Source organism: Corythoichthys intestinalis, chromosome 4, assembly GCF_030265065.1.
Source record: "Corythoichthys intestinalis isolate RoL2023-P3 chromosome 4, ASM3026506v1, whole genome shotgun sequence".
Lineage (NCBI taxonomy): Eukaryota > Metazoa > Chordata > Actinopteri > Syngnathiformes > Syngnathidae > Corythoichthys > Corythoichthys intestinalis.
Genome location: NC_080398.1, coordinates 10739237 through 10747728, shown reverse-complemented (window position 1 = coordinate 10747728; position 8492 = coordinate 10739237).

Sequence of the window (8492 nt, the reverse complement as noted above, 5' to 3'; positions counted from 1 at the left end):
TGATGGACGTCAAATCCATCGGAACCTGGAAGGTTGGCATTGAATAATCATGTTTTAGTGCCACTGAAGGCTCAAGACGTCCAATACATGATGTAATAATAATCATAAACAATAATTTTACTTGTATCTTTACTTGTATCTTTTTAGGATAAAAAAAAAATAATAATGATTAAAAAAAAGATTTTTTTTTTTTTCCCCCCCATGTTCCAGGTTATTTAAGCTAGATGGACTGGCTGTGAATGCTGATGTTTCAGTGCCATTGACTGCAAGACGTCAAATACATTATTTAATAATAATAACAATGAACAACAACTTGGATCATTTTTAGGGTAAAAATAAATGAATAAATAGATAGATAAATAAATAAATAGGAGAATATTTACTGTATATTTAATTTTTTTTTTTTTTTAATGTTAGAGATGTAACAGAGGACTGTTTGTGAGTTCTCCTGTTTCAGTGCCATTGACGGCGCAAGACATCCAATACATTATTTAATAATAATAATAATACTAATAAACAACATATTTACATGTATCTTTTTCAGGATAAAAAATATATATAAATAAATGAATAGTAGAATATTTACTGTTTTTTCTTTTTTTTTTTTTTTTTTTTTTTTTTTTTTGTAATGTTCCAGTTAATTTAAACTAGGTGGACTGGCTATGAATGCTCATGTTTCAGTGCCATTGACGGCGCAAGACGTTGTTGTAATAAACAACAATTTCACTTGTATCTTTTTTGAGGATAAAAAAATAATAATAATAAATAAATAAATGAATAGGAGAATATTTACTGTTTTATATTTTTTGATGTTCCAGTTCATTTGAACTAGGAGGTTTCATTTAAACTAGGTCAACTGGCTGTGCATGCTCATGTTTCAGTGCCATTGACGGCGAAGGATGTCCAATACATTATTTAATGATAATAATAATACCCCCCCAACCAACAAGCCTAAAATTTCGATAGGCATATTTTTTTTTTCTGAATATAAAGAGACTGTAGCTTAAACCAGTTTAGATTTTCATATATATGTACTGAAAAAAGTAAAATACAATAGTTATAAAAACAAAAACAAAAGAAACAATGCCTTTTTTTGTCACCCTGTATTAGCATTAGTGGTCCTCATTAAGCCAGGTATCATTTATGATTATATGTGTATGTATGATCATAAATTAATAAAATGTTGATCCAAGAAAAATGTTTAAAATTATAATGAATAAACCAGAAATGGACTGCTTATGGCTCCCAATAACACACTCAAGTTGATTATATACAAGTATGTTTATATGATCGTAAATTAGGTAATAAAATGTTGATCAAAAGAAAATTCAAATAAATAAAACCAAAAATAGACTGGTTATGACTCCCAATAAAATGCTAATGTTTATTTATTTATTTTTATTACATAGTATTTAACTCATTGCCTACCATTGACAATGAAATACGTCCAATCCATTTTAACTGGGAGGACTGACTGTGAATGCTCATCTTTCAATTCCACTGATGGTGCTAAACATTCAATCCATTTTGACTGGCAGTGCTGGTAGCGTTCATTTGCTGCCAGCTTCTCACTGTCAAAATGGACGGGACGTCTAGCACCATCATTGGCAGTCAATGAATCAAATGAGTGCACTATTTAGAATTAATCCTATTTCACATTTTATTTGAAAATGTACTTTTCTCGGGTCATTTTACAATTGGAAAGGATACAGTATGAAAATTTAGCCAGGTAATTTAACTTGTTGCTCACGATTCGGGCCCAAAGTGTTCTAAACAAACATGTGCTTTGTTCATGTGGTGCAAAGAAAGAACGCCCAAGTACAATGACGTTTTGGGTCCCTCTATTTCGTCAAATCATAGTAACAGCTGATCAATAATTTTGAGCTGAGGAGAGACCAGATTCCTTGCAGCACTGAATACGATAAATATATATACAGTAGTATGAAAAAGTATCTGAACCATTTGAAATTTCTCACATTTCTGCATAAAATCACCATCAAATATGATCTCATCTTTGTCAAAATCACACAGATGAAAAAAAACTGTCTGCTTTAACTAAAACCACCCAAACATTTATAGCTTGTCATATTTTAATGAGTATAGCATGCAAACAATGACAGAAGGAGGAAATAAGTAGGTGAACCATCACATTTAATATTTTGTGCACCCCCCTGTGGCAGCAGGATCTGAAGTTGATTGACTTCTGTGTTTTGGATCATTGTCTTGTTGCAGCATCCATCCTCTTTTTAGCTTCAACTGTCTGACAGACAGCCTCAGTTTTTCCTGCAAAACATCCTGATAAACGTTTGAATTCATTCTTCCATTTAAGATTGCTAGTTGTCCAGGCCCTGAGGTAGCAAAACACCCCCAAATCATGATGCTCACTCCACCATGCTTCTCATTGGGGATGAGCTGTTGATATTGGTGAGCTGTTCCATTTTTCCTCCACACATGACGTTATGTGTTACTCCCAAACACTTTGGTTTCATCAGTCCACAAAATATTTTGCCAAAACTTCTATGAAGAGTGCAAGTGCCTTTTTGCGAACATTAAACGCGCAAAAATGTTTTCTTTAGACAGCAGTGGCTTCCTCCGTGGAGTCCTCCCATGAAAACATTTCTTGGCCATAGTTTTACATAAAATTGATATGTGCACAGAAATATTGGACTGTGTCAGTGAGTTCTGTAAATCTTTAGCCTATACTCTAGGGTTCTTTTTTACCTCTTTGGGTATTCTGCGCTGAACTCTTGGCGTCATCTTTGGTGGACAGGCGCTCCTTGGGAGAGAAGCAACAGTGCCGAACGCTCTCCATTTGTAGACAACTTCTCTGACTGCCGATTGATTAACATCCATACTTTTAGAGATGGTTTTGTATCCTTTCCTACCTTTATACAAATCAACAATCCTTGATCGCAGACAGCTCTTTTACCGAGCCATGATGCACATCAGACAATGCTTCTTATACAGACAATTCTTTCTTTTATAGTGGGTAGGGCAGCTTTAAACCACTCATCAGTGATTGGGCACGCACCTGGCTTAAATTGTTTGGTAAAAATTGGTTTCAGTTGCTCTTTAAGTCTCCTTAGGCAGAGGGTTCACTTACTTATTTTTCCCCCTTCTGTCATTGTTTGCATGTTATCCTAATTAAAATATGAAAAACTATAAATGTTTGGGTGGTCTTGGTTAAAGCAGACACTTTTTTTTTTTTTTTACATCTGTGTGATTTTGACAAAGATCAGATCACATTTGATGGTGATTTTATGCAGAAATGTGAGAAATTCCAAAAGGTTCAGATACCTTTTCATACCACTGTATAATATATAGAACAATTTAGTAATAGAAAAAAAATAAAAAACAAAATTTCAGAAACAGAAAAAAAAAACATTCTCTCCCTATTTTTTTAATAAATGTTTTTTTGACATCTTGTTATGTTAGTAAGTAAATTCTGGTGACCCATGATGATTTGAGCTGTAAGTCACATTTTAGGAATCATCAGATGAATTTTGAAATGACATATTTTGCCATCGTATGATCTGGGATTCAGTTTGATAATGTTGCATATCTTATGGTCACACAAGGACATCTTTATTATAGTTTTATTATTCAGTGCTGATATAGTACTCAAAATATTAGAGCAGTGTTTAGAAATGGAACAAGGAAGAATGGCAGTGTAGTCCCATGATCATCAGTCACTCCTGTTAATATAAATAGATCAAGAGAAGGACATCCCATTCAGTTTGGGTCTTGAGTTGCAATGTGTTTTGAGGGGGGATGTTTTGTTTGTAAGAAAATACATTTGCTTTAGTTGGTTGGTTTGGTCAATCCTCTGAAGCAGCACCAATTGATCCAAGAAGAGAAACTTTCAAAGATTTCCTCATTTGATTGTGCTGTGAAAGTAAAATTGTCTTCAGTAAAGATGTCAGTCCACAAACTCTGGTTAGCGATACCACGTGTCTGTCTCCTCATGTAAAGTTCACTTCCTTAATGTCCTGCAGCATGATACGCATAGACCATTTAAAGGTGGAAAGGTCACAGACACACGTAAGTGTGTTGCCCGTCCATGTGCTTAAGCGTAAAACAGTCCCCCTCAAACACACACACACACATACGGTATATTTGTATTGCGAGAAGGGCATTTAGTGTCTCCATAATCCACAACACTATACAATCTGTCGAAACATGTGAGCAGCAGCAACACATGCGGTGCAACACCTCTTTCTTGGAAGGAGATCATCTCATGTTTATGGGGGAAACATTATAAGTGTTTAATGCACTGGCTCTTCTGTTCTTGTTACTCAACAACGAAGCCTTCCTATGGTGTTGGAGGCTTTGTGGCCAAAGCATAATATGTGAGGAAAATGATTTGTTTTTAAATCTTTGATGGTTTCATCCAAACCGGTGACTTTATTTTGAATGTTTTGTTGTTTTTGGAACAGTTGCCGCTACAGTTTGGTGGATACAATAGCATCTTGATGAAAGCAAAAGGTCTCACTCGTGCTTGATTCTGCTGCTCAACATCACATGTAGTCACTTAGTAGTTCATTTAGTTAGCACTGATTGCATCAATTGCCGCCATTTGGACAATCACTATGAAATAGCGGCTAACATGATTACGTCATGTTTATAAAGGGAAGCATGATGACTGAATGCATGCTATGGCGTGAACCGTGGAGGGAAATTATCCCCCAATGGGCAATTTCTTCTATTCCTGTAGAAGACAAATTGACAAGGCGGTATAGAAAATCCCAACAAATGTTCTGTCAGCTGTTAACTGATGGTTTAAAATACACAGTTTATGAGGTGAATCATACCACACAGTACATACGGAATCTGGCTTATTTGGCTCTCTTCAGTTATTTCAAAATACAAGTTAGTGAGATAAACTATTTAGAAGGTGTAGAACGATCCTCATTTCAGCTATCTCATTGAAATTAAATTAATAAAATAAAAGTAAGCTTGTACTCCATCCATCCATTTTCCATGCCGCTTATGAGCCTATCCCAGCTAACTCATCAATACTTTTGTTAAGCCTACTACCATAGTCCTGCATTGACCCTACATCTCAAAAGTGAGCTGTGTTTACACAAACGTGATGGGTTGATTTTCAATTTAACAATTTTTTTTTTTTTTGATATAAGGAGCCAGTAGCTCTAAAGATCAGGTCACTTTTTTCCACATACCATAGACTTCATAATGATATTGAAGGGTCAGATTCGACCTTTACTGTGCCATGCCTTCAAGTAGGAGCCATCCCGCAATACGCTTCATTATTCGCAGTCAGTCGCAGCGACACATGCAGAGATCCAACGGGGGATTTATGTTCAAAAAGTACGAAAGCTGTACCGCATACAAACAGAAAGGATTGTCTCAGGAGTGATTTGTTCGAGGATTCAAGGTAATTATTATATTTTTCATTTTTTTCACAAGCATTTTCAACGTAAAAAGTCTAACAGACTAGCATCATTCTTCGACATATTTACGTAAATGAAATGCTAACTGCACGTTTTTTTGCTTTTCACCAAGAATTTAGACTGTTTTACATCCATATCTATAAAGAATTCAGGGATTTAAGCATTTTTTCACAAGAATTTTCACCGGAAAAGCTCTGTTTACATATGGCGCCCGCCACATTGACTGACAGACTAGCATCGTACTTCGACATATTTACGTAAAATAAATGCTAACTGCACTTTTTTTGTTTTGTGTCCATATCTATAAAGAATTCAGGGTTTTAAGCATTTATTCACAAAAATTTTCAACGAAAAAATCTTTGTTGTTCCACTCGGTCAGCTTTGATGGCCACGCCAACAATGCAGGCCCCCTATGAATGCGCCCTGCGCCCTGTCAATATCATTATGAAGTCTATGCACATATGTAGTTATCTGAGGTCCCTACTAAATATATCAACAACTATATTTAGATGGGACTTTGCAAGGCAAAGACCCAGGTAGTATTCTTTGGCGCGTCGCACAGCCTAAACCGTTTGATCGATCGTTACCGTTAAAATATTAAAATGTCCGGAATTTTTGCGTGACGCAGGGAATTTTCATTTGCCCGTAAAAGTGTTTTTTTTAATTAAAAATAAATGTATCTTGTCCTACAATTTTTAACCAAAATACATAATTTACACATAACAAATTTCAGGACGGTAAGGGGCATTAAATTTGTATATGGAATTTGGCAAAAACTTACGATTCCCGCAAAATTCGCCAAAACTTGCGCATTCATTTCTAATGGGATACCACTGACGACCACCTACGTCCAAATTTCCCAATTATTTTCAATAGCAAACATTTACCCTTCACTTTCAATGGCAGGAAAACATTGGTGTTTGTGATTTTTGACCGCTTACCATGATGGCCCATTGACATTCAACTGGCGCCCATATAAGTCAATGCCATTGACAGCCATGTACGTCCAAATTTCCCATTCATTTTCAATGGCGGAAAAATCTGTGTGGTTGTGTTTTTTGACACCAAACCTACCATTACAGCCCATTGACATTTAACTGGCGCCCAAGGAAGTCGATGCCATTGACAGACATGCAACGGGACATGTCCCCAAAATGTCCCCAAACCAACAAGAGGTGACCCGATATCAACAGGAGTTGACCCCAAAATGTCCCCAAATCAACAGGAAGCAACCTGATATCAACAGGACGTGCCCCCGAAATGTCCCCAAATCAACCGGAAGTGACCTGATGTAAACAGGAAGTGTCCCCGAAATGTCCCCAAATCAACAGGAAATGACCTGATAGATCTGTGTTTACCACAGCAAAGCCCCATTGTACAGTAATTGCTCCAGAAATTGCAGTTTCTAGCACTGTATAGATATGTTGTAGCATATCAAACATTTTTTTATTGTTGTAGACCAAGGTTTTGTTTTAGTTTTATGAAAGAAATTCATAACAGGATGAGAGTAACTGGACAGTGGTCACCTGCTAATCACAATTAAGGCATTGCGTAAAAGTTCCAGGACTAGTCTCACAAAACACACGGTATATGTTCAATCCAAACTATGTATTACAAGTTTTATCCTTTGAAGAAATCTCTAAAGCGCTTCAGTTTCGGACAGTGAGGCAGATTTACTAACAGATGTAGCAGATGTAATGACCAATAATTCACTGTACCGCTCTCATGGAAACATAACAAAAAAGATATCACATAAGCAAGGGCGTAAGTTTGGTCTCAACATTGGTAGGGACGATATAACAGCATAACATGCATGGACACTTTTTGCTGGAGATGAGACATTAGTAAGACCAAACAGATTGGGTGACCAGGGGTCAGGGCTTCATTTTCATGAACATGAACCTAAATAATTGATAGGCTAAATGATCATTGCAAAATAAATCTGTAATGACTAATACCTGTGATTCTCAATTATTTTCTTTTACGCCCCCCATTGGAAGACACTATGCGCTCATGCGCTGGTCCTCATGGGAAACGCAGTCTTCCTTAAGGCAAAAAACTACCACTTTTGTCCACCAGCGTCGCTAAAAAAGTCCAAAACTGAAAAGTTACCAAGTGTTGCTTTAAGACCACATAAACAAAATAAAAATGAAAATTGGGGAGAAGGGGGTAAACCTCGGTTCACTACATTTCTCACAGTTTAATTAACGTTAACAGCAGAAAACAAATACAAAAGCGGAGGACACTTCGAAGAAGCTTCCTACTCGAGTTTTGCAGGTTAGCAAATTCACACCGTTTAATGTTATGCTAACTCTGATGCAGGTCGGACTTTGAGTAGCAGAATTATGGCGTCTTCCCCACCTCCATAACATAATAACATAAAGACTTCTAATATCTCTCCTCTGTTGTCAAGATGTTGTTTTTCTGTCGGGGCTGCGAGTGCGTGTGTGTGAGTGTGTGTGTGTGGGGGGTCAATTCATCAGCCAATCAAACGTGCGTTTGAGGGAAAAAATGGACTAGCACATTCAGCAAGTGAAAATGTAAGTCTGAACATAATGAAAATAATTCACTTAATAATAGTAGGGTCAATTCTATCCTTACAAAATATGGAAGGACAATCTAAATTACCTATATAACTGATCTCATTATAAAATGCAAATAAGGTTGTTTAAAAGTTGGTGGGGACAATTTGAGCATCCTGAAAAGTTGGTAGTGTTATGTCCCTACTGTCCCAATGCAAACCTACACCCTCGCACATAAGCATTGTATGCGTAACAAAAAACTTTTTTTCCTTTAGAGTTCTCATTTGTGAAATCTTATTGATTCCTATTTTTTCTTTTTTATTATTTTTTATTGTTTTAAATGCTAAAAAGCAAATAAATGAATAATAAATATAAGACAAATTTAAAAGAAAAGAAAGGATTACTTTGGAATATCACTTTTAATATGGCATGTAGATGTTATGTACAGGCAAAAGAAAGATATGCAACCAGATCTAAAAGACCATTAAACAATCACAAACAGGATGTTGGTGTTTGCCCCTGAATGCCCGTTTATTTCTAGAAAGCTCAATAGTGTATC